We start from the raw sequence: 10221 nt of genomic DNA, 5'->3' as shown, positions 1-10221 counted from the left end.
GTCCGGTCTTAAGATATGATGGTAAACATATTGTTCCATGCTGTCTGAAGTTAAATGTTGTGAACAATTATTGATAGCTGCATAATGCAAGCATGATCTATGGGCAATTCCACAGTTTCTTTCCTCAAGGTGTGTAATTAACAATATAGATCGTATAATACCAGTTGTTGTTATTTCTTTTATTTTTAGTTCACTGTTTTGTTTAAGATAGATGTAAGAAATAATAAAGTAAAGTTTATCCCAATAATCCTTGGCATTATCGTGTAATAACACTTTACTTTATTTCCGTCCCCAGAAATTGGAGATGTCAGGGTGAGACATTAAGTGCATCTGGGTTTTTCCTAAGTCGTTTCTTTCATTGCATTTTCATTCTTTTGTGTGTCTTCTACAAAATACTACTACTAACACTGAAAGTATAATTTCCTTAATTCACCACGATGCAATAGAAACATTCACTAACCTTCACAACTCCTTCTGTCCAAACAGATACGAACGTTAAACTATGAATTTATAGGAAACAGAGATATAATTTGTCCATGAAATTCTATCAGTAGCAAAATGATAATAACATCTTGTGTGTATTAAATTCTGATATGCGTTGCTAAATGATACATTGTTAATAACTCGGGATACAACACGGGCAGAGAGTTTCTTTCAAAAAATCATAACGCTCAAACATTTTATTCAGATGCTAAATTTCCATCTCCTAATGTCTCAGCAGTTCTCAAGTCATTATAAGATTGTTTGGTCATGCATGCTCTGCGTGGGAGGAAGAGTTGACAGGATTTCACGGATTTTGACAAATGTGGGTAGGTTTGTGGTTTCTGTCCGAAAGTTTACAAACGTTAAAATGTTACGAACGTGATAAACTATGGTTTAGTAAACATTAAATAGGATCATTGTGGTGAAAAAGGATAAAAGAGTGTGCTAGTCGAATCATTGCTAGTGGTTTCGGACCGAAAGCGACCTCGTGTTCATCTTGAAAGAGCATTCATGGTGGTTGTGTACATTTTGACAGATTCTGCACATCAAAGCTCCATTTGACCTGGTCCTCAACCACCGGGTCGTGGCCCAGTACCGGGTCGTGGACGAGTTGCCACTGAACGGTTGCAAGAACTTCCTGAAAAGTGTGTATAATAGCCACGTAATAGCTTACTCGGGTATTTTGTCCTTTAAGAGCCGACTTCAAATAACATCGATCATTTGTACAGAGCCACGGTCTCTCTTTTTCTCTGTCTCTCTCTCTCTCTACCAGCGCGTCAGCGATTACATTGCTGTTCTAAAACACAACCGATCAAAGAATTGCAGAGGTATGACTTTATGAATCATTTGCAAATGTACCTCGCAAATAATGTCAATACGAGAACATGTTGAACTCTGTAACATCACAAATGACTGAAAAGTAATTTCAGAACTATCCAGCGATCGTGGCACCATGATCAAAATAAACTCTTTTATTGCAGTAATAATATTTAACGGGTACACTTTTAGCGTAGTTTGAAAGGAACCTAAACATTTAGCAATGTGTCAATTGTCATATCATAAACGGGAGTCTCCATGCCTACGCACCCAGTGTTACATACATACATCAACTCAACTTTGATCAAAGTTTACTAGTTTACCCTTGACAGATTTATCCTGCCTTTCACACAGCTGTATCCCAGTTTTTCTTAGGATGTTAACCTGAAGATTGATTTCAGGATAACGTCTCACATAATGAGACATAATGAGCCCTAAACTATGGATTTGCCCCTATGTGATGTAGGAGCTTATGACAAAATCTCAATGCTGTTCTCATCCAATCAAGTCCTAAGGGGCGGAACTAATTGTTGCATAATTTAACTATCTCCCCGCCATTTGACAAGTTATCTAGTTAATTAAGAGAAAACATTTGCATGAATAAACGTGTTCCTGATGAATTTTTATGTTAAGTTGCAATACCGCATTACCCAATTTTTGAAAAAAAAAACTGAAGCCAAAACGTTAAACTCTGTGTATGTTTTAATAATCATTCTGAATCTGATATCTAACAAAATTCCTTTACCACATTGCAATTATTTCAGCTATTTGCTAAAAAAAAATATTTTTAAAGAAAAACAAAATTTTTAAGAGTTTATAAGCAGAGTATAAGATAGGATGAAAGTTGTTTGTTTGTAAGCAGAGGGTCTGTTATTTTTTTATTTGATATATTTGTATGTTTATATATGTTTAGAAGAAAATTTTCCTCGAAGCATTTTGTGAAAATCTTTTGTGGTGCGCAACTTTTCAGAAAATGTCTGGTGGGGAATGAGTTAAATGGAAATGTTAAAATGTGATTTTCCACATTTTTTAAATGCAAATTTCCAAAAACTGTAAATCTATTAAAAAAAATCTATTAAAAAAACCCACTCGAGCCATTGCATTTAACATGCAGTGTAGAGAAACAGTCTACATAGGAGCAGTCCACCTCCAAAAGTGGATGATACATTTTTATATCAGTACAATGATTTTGACAAAATTTTTGAAAAATGTTAGCATACACTCTCCTACACAGGGACGTCATGCATTAACTTTTTTAAGGGGGCACAGTGTGCACAGTACCCTTCATACTGTAATCATAATTATAAACATCAATTAAACATCAAAACCTCTTATAAGCCATATTTTTATAGACTAGAAGCGTTTATGAATGATTTTATTGCTATTTCACACTTTAATGAAAAAAAGTCAACAGTCACAGCTGTGATTGGGTGTAACGATTAACACTGCAAAAACAGTGAATAAAAATAAACCTTTAATGCAACATAAGCAGATGCAGCTAAATGCTGTAATCAACATTTTTCACTTTATTATTTGTTTATTTGCATTGAAAGTGTATAATTTTTAAATAACTAACATGAACAAACAGGGAACAATATAGTTTTTCCATATGTATTCATTCTTGTTAATGTTAATGTCAATAGTTTCAGTTCATGGTGCATTAATGAATGTTATCATATAAAAATCTTGACTTTATAAATGTATTAGTAATGTTAAAAATAAACGTGAACTAAGATGAATAAATGCTGTAGAAGTATTGATCATTGTCAGTTCATTTTAGCTAATGCATTGTTAACAAATAACCTCATTGTAAAGTGTTACCAGCATATTTATATAAAATTATTATAGGAACGCATTTTTTGCATTATATTTGACCTCACATTCAGAGCACATGATGATTCTGCGCCCCCTCTAGGGTTTAATCTAGATATAAACATATAAAATGTACATTGAACTATCATCTTTGACTTTCTACACAGTATCCGTGATCGTGCATGTGATTCAAGTAGCAAAAATCTCAGAAAAGTGAAGAACTGATCACATTTTGTCCATGAAACAAAGTTATAGATAAAAAAGTTAGATAATTCATTTTAAGGCTGCATGGAAAATCAACTTGGCTCCAAAATCCGAGGGGGCACGTGCCCCCTCAGTCTCAATGGGCATGACGCCTCTGCTCCTACACAATCCTTGTTTACTTCAGATAAACAGTGCCGGATGAACACACGTTAGCATTCAAACATTAACTCACATACAGCAAAATTACTTCTGAATCAAATAGCATGGTAAGCACCAGAAGCAATCATTTCTGAAGCATGTATTTTATTTCAATACATGAAATCATGAAGAATATGACCGGGAAAAAAACAGCAGAGGGATATTGTTTTAGCTTTTGTTTGAGAAATAAAAAAACATTCCCTCTGTTGTATTCATGAAATATTCTTCAATCCGATCTCAATGTTCAATACCAAAACTCAAATCATATTCAAGAAACTTGTCCCATGCCCCATACAAAACCTGAGTGCTTCAAGTTGCAACACAAAATTGATTTTTTGGACTCTACAGGAAAGTGAGTGTTAAGTTATCATGGCGCATGTGATTTAGTTGTGATAGGATGATGCACAGGTTACATTGTGAATGTGAGAGCAAAGTAATGCTTGTTGAACACCAAAAGAGACGCCTAAAAGATTCTGACTTGCAATAAGAGAGCATATTGTGTGAAACATAAAGAGGTTATTTAATATGAATACAGATGAAATGATGATCTCAGGGGTAAGAGAATGAGGTCATAAAACATCATAAAGCCTTTGAAGTAGGGATGCACCGATATGAAAATTCTTGGCCGAAAAAGAGGAAACCACGGCCAAAAACCAAAACATTGAAAGAAATTATTATGCCAAATATTAGTGCCATTTGCATTTATGGCTATGACTGTGTAATAACTTTACTAGGGGTGTGATGGATCACAGTTTTTGAGGCACGGATCGGATTATTTTTCGGATCAGCAAAAATGCGACAAAAATAACAAATAAAGAAATTGCTAACATTTATAAAAAAGAAAAAAGGTGCACATTAAGTAAGGTCTGAAATTAGCATTAGGGACAGAAATCGAATTAAATTAATCATAACACTGTCTTTATTGTATAAATAAAATATAATTATTGTAATTATTTTTAGAGCTACAGAAGTGATTTTCTCTTTTGTCTTGGGTTGGTGGATTAACATTAACTACACAGACTTAAATTGGTTCATTGAGGTTACTGTCTCTTTAAGACCAAAAAAGCACAGACTAGTTTCTGACTGTAATCTATACATACACTTAAGACAAAAACAAATGTTTTATTAGAAAAAGAACTGTGGAGATCATTTTGTTTGTACAGTATGTGCCCTGTCAAGAATAGAAAGATTTTATGTTTGCTTGCTTTTTGAAACGTGTCTCTCCGTGTATGCACTACTGAGTGCACGTATGCTGCATTTACACCAACTGTGTTTGAGGCGTCAAAATACAGCACCTAGTTTGCCGCTTAAACAGTTTGAATACATTTGCAAGTCTAGAGCGAAGTAGACGTGTGGAAAAAGCAAGCATTTGACGTGCGTCAGAGGCAAAATCCGCTTTTTGTCGGAGGGGCAAGTTCTATGCAGTTGTCTGTTTGCAAGATGACTGATGTTGATTGTGCATTTATCGAGAAAGTTACTGGTTTGTATTTTGTAACCTTACTATAGGGGAAAAATAAACAACACGGGTCGATAAACGTCACGTGACTCAAAAGTGAAATGTGTATTACAACTTACTAGGTTGCCCAATGTCCTCACTGACACTCTTCCAAGCAAGGTCCTTTTTATTCCTGTCTCCTCTATAAAAATTAAAAACGTATGTTGTATAGTTCCGGGTGACTGTTAAGGACAATATCAAGCGTTCCTTCAGGTTGAATGAGTGACTCTGGGCGGGGTTGCTGCCACAGCAGCAAGCAGGCTCCTGATTGGTTAACCCGGCGCAAAGTTCAAATTTTTCAACTCAGGCGTCAATCGCAAATTCGCATCAAACGTAAAATGCACCAAAAGCACCTTTCGCGCGTACCGCGCAAGGCTCGCGAATAAGGCTGAATCGCGTCTTCCGCACCGTGCAAAACGCCTTATTCGCGCCGCGAGACCTCCAGACACACGTCAACGCGTCTTCACATTGACTTAACATTGAAATCACTCGCGCTTCACACCTATACTGCGGCTTTTGTAAATGCAGCATTAAACCGAGGACCGAGAATGAATCCAAACAATTCTGATCTCTGAAGGTCATAGTAATGATCATGTCTGACTGAAGCTGGACCAGACACATTCAATCACATGTGTGTACAGAAAGCTGCTCACTTTAACGTCTTTTTGCAGATTTTGTGGCAGTATCTGTATATAAAATGGCAGTGGTAAAAAAAGAGAACACATCAAAGGGTTTGACAATCTTAAGTGGCACTTGGGAATACAAATAGGTACATTTATTAAAGTAAAATAAATAGATAAATAAATAGGTCTATTAAATTTTGTAAAAAAGAGAAAACATATTCTTGGTGTTACATGCATCCACAAAAACAAGACAAAAAAAGAAATCGTAAGGTAAAAAATATATGACCACTCTCACCCTGGTTCCCAATTGTTCAAACTGTTGCCCTCCGGTAGGCGTTACAGATGCTTAAAGACTTAAAGATAGCTTTATTCCAAGAGCTATAATTACATTGAACACGCATATGTTCTGAACACCAGGATGCACTTGCTTCCTACTCTGTGTCATCATCAACCTATCAATCTTTTCGATAAACTGTGTTTTATTATCATCATTATTTTTTTTTTGTTTTTATTCTATTTAATCCTTGTCTTAGCCTAAACATTTTTAATTGTACACTATTTCGTTTTATGTTTTTATTATCTCTATGTATCATGCACCGTATGCAGAAGCTTTGCAATTTCGTTGTATCGAGTATACAATGACAATAAAGACAATTAATTCATATGACCAGGCCACCTTAAAGTCACCCTAATTTTATGGTATGCATTTTAGTCACATTACATTTACAGAATTGTTAATTTTCCCTATTTTCACAAAAAGTTTGGTCTACACAGTTGTCTGTAATACTAGTGAATCAAAATATCTGTTTTCAAGTCCAGTTTATCTATAAACAGCACTGTGGATCTGATGGAAATCTGAATACTGAAACAAAATCATTTAAAAACTACTTCAACATTGAATGCTCGATTTCATGGAAGCTTGCTATTGCATTTCAAGGGTCAGTTACTGTCTCTGCCGAGCAGACACTTTTCCGTTGTCACCACCACCACCACCTCATCTCTGCTTCAATATTATTCGGTCATCCTACACACTCTCTTCCCTGACAGATGAGGAGCTAAAAACAGGTCCATTGCTATCAGGAAGAGACGGGGAAAGGAAGAAGAACCATTTACTTTTCCGCTCATGCATAGCGGATTAGACCAGCGCAGGTGTAATCAAAAGCCGTGATTGCGGTATACTTACATGACATCATGCACCAAATACTGCATGAAAATTACATTTTGGTGCATCATCACATAAAAATGCTGTGAATGCTTATAAAACTTTTGGGGAATAATGCACGTTTGCATGAAGAGTGTATTATGGGGGGTGGTAATCAATAATAAAATGAATATGTAAATTATTAAATATATATATCTTTTTTTTATATAAATATGACCACAGAATTTAAACACTTTTTAATAAAGTTGTATTTGTTACCATTATGCACTAGATAACATGAACTAATAGTAAGCAATGATTAATGTTAAGTAGCTTAATAATTATTTATGTTTGTATTGTACATTACATGCATCTCCTCAAACTCAAGTAACATGAGTTTACCCCCCTAACTTTTGCCTTAATATGCAAACACATTTGATTAAATATAATATTATATATTCTGTCACAACCACCCTCATTTGAACATAACTTTTCACATGCCAAACTGTTCCAGAGCCGAGTAGAAGTCCACTCAGAAGCAGCTATAAAGTCAGATGAGGTTTTTTCCCCCACTTCAAACATTCAATGGTGATTCAGAGTTCATTAGGGTTGATGGTGTGACAGAGGTAAGTTTAAATGATAGTTAAAGTGCCTCCTTTTCTGTTTAAACTTTCCAGACCGACAGAAAAGGAAGATTTAGTAGCCGCTCCAAAATGATTGCTCTCCCCTTTGCTTTTGTCATGTCATTATTTCACCTATTTAAATAGATAAAAATACCCTCAAGATGTCACTGAGTGCACCTAATGAGGAGAAGAGACACAATTATTCGCCTGACGCCAAACCTTTGAAAGAACAGCGTTTAGTGTTTAATCAGTTTGTCCGATGTGAGCCATGCTGTATTTCAATAAGTGTGTTATTTTGGCAGCCATTATTAGCCCTGTCAACTGTTTCTGTGTCAGGAACTATATTTTATGGCGTAATAGCACTTTTGGGAGTACTTCGACTCGGCGCAGTAACACTCTCCCTCTCCCATTATGAGAGTGAGAAGGGGAGCGGACTTTTCAGGCAAGTCGAAGTACTCCCAAAAGTGCTATTACGCCATAAAATATAGTTCCTCTTTTAAATCCGCTTAGAAAAGCGCTACGTTTTATTTTGTACCACCAAACTTGTGTCACAAGTCGGGGTGGACCCAGATGTAAATAAGGTCACGCCCCTTTCTCCACCTCGAGGAGATTCCCAAAGCCACCCCAATGACCAGACACACAAGGTAGGCATAAATTAAAATGTACTTTATTTAATTTACGTAAAAATAATAAATAGGGCAGGGAAAAGGGGGAACTTAAAATAACGGCCCCTCTAGGCTCTCTTCACAGCTCGGCATCTCAGCGTTCACGCTAGTTCTCTTTCTCTCCACAGACGACTGCTGGAACACAGGGACACAGTGAATCATTTTCCAGGTTTTCTCTCACCTCTGTGCGGGTTACAGCTTCCAGGTAGGTATGGCTCTCTCCACAACTCAATATCTCAGTACTCACGCTGGCTCTCTTTCTCTCCACAGATGACTGCGGGTGGCGGGCTTAACGCTGGCTAGCTATGCAGTGCGTTGATTGGACAGTGGTTTGCAATGAGACGCCGGGGGCCAGGACCCACTCGGCGGACTCGTTGATTGGCAGAGGGGCGAGGACGTCACGCCAGCACACCGGGTCGAGCGCTGCCCTTTCCTCGAGACCCGTTGGTCGATCGAAAACTGGACCGGGGCGCCCTTTCGTCGGGACCTCGGGCCGGCGGATCTCACTCGCCTCCACTCTGTAATGATGGAACAGACACAGGTAAAGTAACAACAGTAGGTGTAATACTCACACACACCGCCAATCGCACAATTCTTCACCGCCACTCCGTAATACTGTTAAACTGAAACACACTACAGCATAATTGTACAGATGTTTTCTAGCGCTGTTTTTTCCTCTTCGTCGTCCCGGGGCGAGTGACTGAAGGCGGGATTACGTCAGACAAGACACAGCACTCTCACGGCAATACACAGCATTACACAGCACCAGTTCAAGTGAAAATTTCTATATCCAAAGACTCACCCACCACGCTCAGTGCACACAATGACACCCGTCTTCTTCCACTTTGCTCTGGGCGAAAAAAAAGGGAGATGGTAGATGGCCTAGTGTTTCTTTGTTGTCGTCACTGTAGCTGCTTCCACACAAGGACCCTTCGGCTCACCCACCGCGCTGATACAGGGGTAGGGCCACTCGCTCGCTCTTGAAAACACTCAGAACGATGTATAGGTCAACACATGCAAAACACCTGCTTCAAGAGGTTTTAGTTACTCACAATTTCTGTCATCCTTCGTCCTAGGTTGACTTCACGCTGCAATAACTCCAAAGTGCATCAACAGGGCGTTTTCCAGCCACCATCACCACATTTCCACCGGTGTATACTCACAACAGTAAGTTTTCCTCTTCCTTCGTTTCTCTCACCTATAATGTCGTCGATATCTTCATCAGCATAGATGCAGGATCCAAACGGGAGTGAGAGAGAGCAATGCAGCGATCCAAAATAGCGTATCCGGCGAGCCCAACTCAGCGCTACGATACACAACCACCCACAGCAGATAACATCAGCGATTTCGGGGTGCTCCTTTTTTAAAGATCCACAGCCTGCCTTCCTTTCGCCTCCTGTGGCTCTGTCCTCTTTCCAGTCGCTTCAGCGATCCCCGGATCAACAGAGCCTTCGGGCTCTTCAAAAGGTGTGTGTCCTTGTTTGCCTTTGGCAAAGGAGCTTCCCCCGTGTCAACCGCCGCTCGTGTACATCGCTCTCGTGTCAATCGCTTCACTCTCTTTGTGTTCCCACAGAGCTATTTAAATGCTTCCTCTTTCCGCAACCTCCAATCACACTTCGTTTCATTGATGCTTCACACCTGTGGCTCGTAAAGCCCTGATAGCGTTTCCCTGGAAACCAGGAAGCAAAAAGGTCGGTCTTCGTATGTGGCCCGGTGGGGAAACCTTCCGGGCGGAACCAAAACTTCCCTAACTTTGGTTCCGCCCTTAGAAAGATCGTCACCTTGTGACACTTGCTCATATAACTACTCGTCTTAAATAGGAAAAACGTTGATGTGTTTGGTCACTTCTAACTTTATCTCTAAATGGTACCATTGAATGAATGGGGCTAAGCTAAATGCTATCGAAGCGTCGCAGCGTGCTCCAGCGCTTACGTGCACGCACACAGATGATAGAGGGATGTATCAACAATTCTTAGTTAAGGTAATAACATATTTCAATATTGAAAATGAGTAGACTATTCCTTTAAGAGTTGTTCTATCACTGAAATAATTTTAGAGACATTATTTAAAGGTTGAAAAACTACATAGTGTTGCTTTAAGGGCCAATCACACCAAATGCGTTTTAAATGCTTGGAAACGCAAGGCACTTTTTTGGTCACTT

General features: G+C 38.4%; 1 long non-coding RNA gene across 2 annotated transcripts; it reads right to left on the bottom strand.

Moving 5' to 3' along the window:
- Positions 1–8046: 8046 nt before the first annotated feature.
- On the bottom strand, positions 8047–9845 carry LOC141350118 (uncharacterized). 2 transcript variants are annotated; one of them, XR_012358090.1, is made up of 2 exons: positions 8863–9845; positions 8047–8578 (listed from the first exon to the last, which is right to left on the bottom strand). It is a non-coding gene; the product is annotated as an uncharacterized lncRNA (long non-coding RNA). The 2 variants fall into 2 exon arrangements; XR_012358091.1 differs by having other exon boundaries at positions 8867–9845.
- Between the last annotated feature and the right edge of the window lie 376 nt (positions 9846–10221).

This window comes from Misgurnus anguillicaudatus, chromosome 16 (assembly GCF_027580225.2).
Source record: "Misgurnus anguillicaudatus chromosome 16, ASM2758022v2, whole genome shotgun sequence".
Lineage (NCBI taxonomy): Eukaryota > Metazoa > Chordata > Actinopteri > Cypriniformes > Cobitidae > Misgurnus > Misgurnus anguillicaudatus.
The sequence above is the reverse complement of the archived record's forward strand: the minus strand, read 5'-3'. Positions and strand labels throughout refer to the sequence as shown.